This window comes from Ursus arctos, unplaced genomic scaffold (assembly GCF_023065955.2).
Source record: "Ursus arctos isolate Adak ecotype North America unplaced genomic scaffold, UrsArc2.0 scaffold_16, whole genome shotgun sequence".
In the NCBI taxonomy this organism is placed as follows: Eukaryota; Metazoa; Chordata; class Mammalia; order Carnivora; family Ursidae; genus Ursus; species Ursus arctos.
This window is the reverse complement of record NW_026622830.1, coordinates 44,370,451-44,376,986: the sequence shown is the minus strand read 5'-3', so window position 1 is coordinate 44,376,986 and position 6,536 is coordinate 44,370,451. Positions and strand designations below refer to the sequence as shown.

General features: G+C 43.4%; 1 pseudogene; it reads right to left on the bottom strand.

Annotated features, from left to right (window-relative positions):
• Positions 1-340: 340 nt before the first annotated feature.
• LOC113246782 (glyceraldehyde-3-phosphate dehydrogenase-like) lies at positions 341-1,357 on the bottom strand (annotated as a pseudogene).
• Positions 1,358-6,536: the final 5,179 nt, after the last annotated feature.

Genomic DNA, 6,536 nt, shown 5'->3' with positions numbered 1-6,536 from the left:
AGATATTGTATAGCTAATAGTCTAGAAAGGAATGCACCCAACATTAATCACTTCTTGACTTGGAAAAGGGAAATGGTCAAAGAAACTTTATCTTTAGCCTTGTCTGTAATGATTTACTCAAATGAGTTTTTTGGAGGGGATATAGCATACTTTATTGATGACATGTGACAAGGTAGAGGTTCCCAAGCCCCCTCCCTTCTTCAGGGGTCTGGGATGGAAACTGTGGAGGTTGGGAGATTCTCAGTGTGTTGGGGGATGAGTTGAGGCAAGGACTCCCCAAGAGCTGAGGGCCTCTCTTTTTCTCTTACTCTCACTGGGGCTGGTGGTCCAGGGAGCTCTCTTACTCCTTGGAGGCCATGTGGACTATAAGGTCCACCACCTGGTTGCTGTAACTAAATTCATTTTCATACCAGGAAATGAGGTTGACAAAGTGGTCACTGTTAAAAGTCACAGGAGACAACCTGGTCCTCGGTGTTGCCCTGAAGGCCCTTGAGGGGCCCTCTGGTGCCTGCTTCACCACCTTGATGTTGTCATATTTGGCAGCTTTCTCCAGGTAGCAGGTCAGATCCACGACTGACGTGTTGAGCGTGGGGACACAGAAGGCCATGACAGTGAGCTTCCTATTCAGCTCAGGGATGATCTTGCTAAAACCTTGGCAGTGCCAGTAGAAGCAGGGATGATGTTCTGGGCAGTCCCTCAGCTATCACACCACAGCTTCCCAGGGGGCTGTCCATGGTCTTCTGGGAGGCAATGATTGCATGGACTGTGGTCATGAGTCACTCCACAATACTGAGGTTGTCATGGATGACCTTGTCCAGAAGGGCCAAGCAGTTGGTGGTGCAGTAGGCATTGCTGAAAATCTTGAGGGAGTTGTCATACTTTTCATGGTTCATGCCCATCACAAACATGGGGGCATCAGCAGAATAGGCAGATATGATGACCTTCTTGGCTTCACCCTTCAGGTGAGCCCCAGCCTTCTCCATGGTGATGAAGACCCCAGTGGACTCCACAATATACTCAGTACCAGCATGATCCCATTTGATAGGGAGATCTCACTCTTGGAAGATGGAGATGGGCTTTCCATTGATGACAAGTTTCCCTTTCTCAGCCTTGATTGTACTGTGGAATTTGCTATGGTGGAATCATACTGGAACTTGTAGACCATGTAGTTGAGGTCAATGAAGGGGTCATTGATGGCAACAATATCCACTCTGCCAGAGTGAATGGTAGACCTGGTGACCACGAGCCCAATAAGGCCAAATCCATTTACTCTGACCTTCAGCATCATGTTTTGGGGATGAGGCTGGCACTGCACCAGAAGATGCAGCTGTCTGTTGAACAGGGAGGAGCAGAAAGCCATGATTTTTTTAAATGTACATTTTTATTGCAAAATTGTTGGGAGGCAATTTTCCATGGGTGTTGTATTTATACTTCACGTCTTGTGAGCGGAGGCACCAACAACTTTTGTTCCAGACTATCTGTTCAAGGATGTTTGTACAGCAGTCTTGGAACACAGGAATGGTTTCTCTCTGAGACAAGGAAAGGTTTGTCTGCTGGCCAATGTAGCAAAGATAATGTCCCCCTCTGGGACAAAGTTTGAGCAGTTTGTTTGCAGCCCCTTTAAAAGACTGAGATTTCCTAAGCCTAGGGTCCCTCAGGTCTGCTGCAAACCCAGTGTGTATGCTGCATCCACCTGGGCTCACCTTCATGTCACCCCCACGGTACTTAGAGGTCAAAGGGAACTGATGCAAACATGAAACACATGATTTCTGCGAGTAATAAAGTCCTTTGTCTCTGATCTGGGAGTCTCATGTCTTCCGCTGGCATCCATGAGATTGTGGCAGGGTAAAATCTCAGCATGTTCACAACGCAATGTAAATATTGAATAAGTGGACTCACACACGTAACCAGCACCAAATCCAAGAAAAGACCATTACTAGCATCACAGAAATCTCCTTGATGTAGCCTTCAGTCAATACCTTCCCAAGGGTAAAACACTCTTATCTAATGGCATGGATTAGTTTTACCTGTTTCGAGTTTTACATAAATGGTATATAGTCTTTTGTGTACATTTCTTGCAACATTATGTTTATAAGATTTATTCACTCATATTGTTACAGGTAGTTCATCATAATCATTGCTGTTTCAGTAAACCACAATTTACATATCTATTGTTGATGGAAATTTCTATTATTTTTAGTTTTTTACTATGTAATTATTTTTTACCAGTTTTATTAAGATATAATTGACATACATCACTATGAAGTTTAAGGTATGCAGCATAAGTGTTTGAGTTACGTATATTGTGAAATAATTACCTCAATAAATTTAGTTAACATCCATCATCTTACACACGTACAATAAAAACAAATGGCAAAAAATTATTTTTTCCTTGTGATGAAAACTCAGCATTTACTCTGTTGACAACTTTCCCATATACCTTATAGCAGCATTAATTATGCCATCATGTTTTATGTTATATCCCTAGTATTTATTTATCTTATAACTAAAAGTTTGTATCTTTTGACTACCTTCCTGAATTCCCCCAATTATTTCTTTTTTCTAAAGGAGAGCATATGTATATATTGCTTGTGTGATTTTCATTGTGGAAATTTTCAAACATGCACACAAGTAAAAAGAGTAATATAATGATCCTCTATAAATGCACAGCCCATCTTTAACAAGTATCAACTTCTGACATTTTGTTATAATTAAATTATAATTACAATTTAATAATATTTAAAAAGGAATCAGCCTTTTGATTCCCTGAATTACTTTCAAGATGAAAGCATGTCTATGATGAAAGAATAATACCAAGTCACTCTCACGGTCATGCCTTTAAGTACATTTATATGTAGTTGACATCCAAATTTATTTCTCTGGCCAAAAGCCCTCTGATGAACTCCAGATTCATATATCCATCTATCTCCTTCATATATCTATCTCTGCTTGGATGTCATTTTAGGTCTGGTTCCTCAGAAGCAGACCTTAGATGAAGGTTTGTGTATATGATCTATAAGGGGCCACTCTTAGGAGAAACTAGTAAGGCAGTGGGGGAAGCAGGACAGGGACAGAGCAGGTGAGGAAACCAAGCAAGGGATAATACCATGCAAAGTTCTGCAGAAGGTGGCTTCAGCTTGGTCCCACAAAGGTGCTCTGGAGTGTGAGTTATGGCTTGAAGTTTGTCACAGTGCAAGAAATTGGAGCTGGGCTATTATATTCTTGCACTCATCAGTCATTGTCCAAGGGTGGCTTTGGGGGTGGGGACACAAACTCCCAAGCACTTCCAGCTTGTCAATGGAGCACCAGCAGGGTCTGCTTCTGAGTCTATTAGATCTCTCAGGCCAAATATGTCCAAAACTTCTGACACCCCTCCCCCAACTCCATCCTTCCAGTGACTTACACAGAGCACCTTGGAGTCATCCATGACTCTTTCTGTCACACCCCCATCAATACACCAAGGAATCAGATTGGTTCTATGTTTAAAATATATCCAGAATCTCCTCATTTACCTCTACTGTTACCCTGTTAAGCCACCGTCATGTCTCACTGGAACTATTGCCAGAGCTTCTTAGTTTATCTCCTGGTGTCTATGCTTCTACCTTCCCCCACCGGTCTCTTCTCAGCAAAGCAGAGCGAAAAATCCTGTTAAAATGGAAGTGATCATGTTAGTCCTCTGATCAAACCTTTCACTGGCTCTCCATTTCCCTCAGTGTAAGTCAAGACCCTCACACAATGGCCTACAAGGTGGGCCCCTGTATCCTCCACCTGTTTACCTCTTGACCTCCTCTTGTACTGCAGTCCCTGTTGCTCACTGCCAGTGGCTGCATGCTCTCCTGGCTGTCTCCTGAACACATCAGGTATGAGCCTAGCTGATCCGTCTCTTCTGCCTGCTACAGTTTCCTTCCAGATAATCACACAGCTCCCTCCCTCATCTCCTTCAAGATGGCTCAGCGTCACCTTTTCAGGGAGGTCTACCTAGACAAGGCTATTTAAAACTGTAGCTATTCTCCATTTCCCTGTACTCCTTATCTCTCTTACCTTGTTCTTTTTTCTTTATACCATATAATTCACTGTCTTATTATGTGGATTGTTGACTACTGTCTCCTCCCACTAGAATGTAAACTCCATGAAGACAGGAATTGTGTGTTTAGTTCACTGATGTATACCAAGTTCTTGGAATAATTAAGGTATACAGTGTATGCTTAATAAGTATTTGCCAAGTGAATGAATGCACTTCTGTAGACCTCAATTTAGTGATACTATCTCAAAGGAATATATTTAGATTCAAGACTAGCAATCTTTTAAGTTGTGCCCCTTCAGTACCAGTCAATATAGATATAGGTTGTCCCCAAGGAGGGACAGATACTTGGGCCAGGCAGCTCCCTTCAGCTAATGGCTGTCTCTGGGGAGGGACTCAACAGTAAGCCCTAAGTAGGCACCTGCCATGCCGCCATACAGTTGTGCCTCAGTCATAAAGAGGGACTCTGGATGGTCTCACAGCATCCACCATAGAATGCCCCTTGTCCTCTGAGGTTCACTTGCTGCACTGTCAATTCACCCCTTCAGGATTCTCCTTGTTTTTTCCTGGGGAAATGTAATTACAAGAGGAAAGTTAGATGAACTTGGTGCTCCAGCTGTCTTGGGACTGCAGTTGATACTCATTTTTCCCCTCCCTTGCTTTCCATTCTTGATTTCTCTCAGTCTCAGCCAGCACCTCTCCTGGCCTCAGTGGCTTACCTGATGGGGTGACCCAGGAGGACTCATCTCTGGGGAGTCTGAACCTCTAGTCTCCATGCCCTTTGCAGACTGTTGCTGCTCTTGTCTGTTTATCACCAAAACTGGTCAGGGAAAAGCTAAGAAGCACCCAATGGGTCACCTGGGTATCCCACATGTTCCTCCCTACCCCACTATGTAGCAGCAGCCCCACCTGTTCCTGATCAGGGTCAGTTACCCTGCCGGGATGGTGACCCATCTCTTTGCTTGCTAGTCTTTTGGCATGAGGATCCCGAAGTTGGTGTTCATATCTTAAAGTTTAGTAGGACACTTGCATCCCCTGGTGGAGTGTTCCCTTTCTTGGGAACCAGAATGTCTAGAACCACAGAACCTAGAATTACAGAGATAGAAGTACAGATTCTCCAAGTAAATCATTGGAAGTGATGGTGTATGGGGCCACTTCTATGTTCACTCCAGATCTATTGATTTCACCTACTGGAAACACAGTACTACATAATCACCATTGATTTAGGATATGTGCCACATTCTGGAGGACAGAGACCCATTCTTACATGATGTTGTTTCTCAGCTAGCACATTGGTTGTGCCTTGAAAGGGTCATTTAACTACTCTGTCACGCTGCCTGTTTCTTTGTGGTACTGAATGCAAAAGAACCAGTAGACCCCACAGACATGAGACAATTGAAGGACCACCTTTGCTGTAAAGTAGGTCTTTTGGTCCAATGTGACATAATGAGGGATCTTGTGTTGGTAGATCAAATACTCTGTAAGCCCTATAAGCATGCTTCTAGCCAAGACCCTGAGGACAGGACAAACAAACTCATACTTGGAATGTATGTTGCTTTGGTCAAGATGAATGGCCACTCCTTCCAGAGTAGGAGAGGTCTAGCGTAATTAACCTGCTATCAAGCAGCTGGTTGGTCCCCTTGAGGAATGGTGCCATAAATAGGACCATTAGTCCCTGTGGTTGGCATATTGGACATTCAGTAGCAGCATTAGCCAGGGTGAGAGAGATCCCATTCTGTTGAGCCCATGCATGACCCCGAAACCTGCCATCATTCCCTTTCAGTTCACATACTTATTTTGCCAGCACTGGAATAGTTGATGATGGAGGAAGGCTGAGCCATTTTGTCTACCTGAATTTTACTGTCTTTTCCGTGTTGGACATTAACATGAAATATGAAAATTGTTATATTTCATATTCACTTCAATATGTCCATTCACATGCCTCTATCTCAGAAGACCCACCCATGTGGTTCAGGCATTAGCTTATGGAGAGAAACTGGTGATGGATGGCATGGAATGATGGCCTCTTGCTTATGTAATTACCTGCCCTTGTGAACCTGTTCATGCCCCATCCTGTATCTGCTATGTCCATCTTACAAGGGATTACTGTTGGGTCCTCCCTTCCTTAACACTCTGAGTCTTATAGAACCCAGTTTATGGCAGGCTATTCTGGCTGCAGAGTCACTTGCTGCTTCATTTGTCATGTATTCAATCTGTGCCTGCCCCAGAAGACTGCCAACAGCAATTTTCCTCCAATCTTTTTTTTTATAGCAGTAAAATACACAAATCATAAAGTTAACCGTCTTAACCCTTTTTAACTATACAGTGTGTAATAACTACATTCATATTGTTGGGCAACCGTTACCACCATCCATCTCCAGAACCCTTTCATCCTGCAGAACTGAAACTCTGTGCCCATTAAACAGTAACTTCCCATTCTCCCCTCTCCCTGACCCAGGCAACCACCATTCTACTATCTGTCTCTGTGAATTTGATTACTCTGTGTACCTCATGA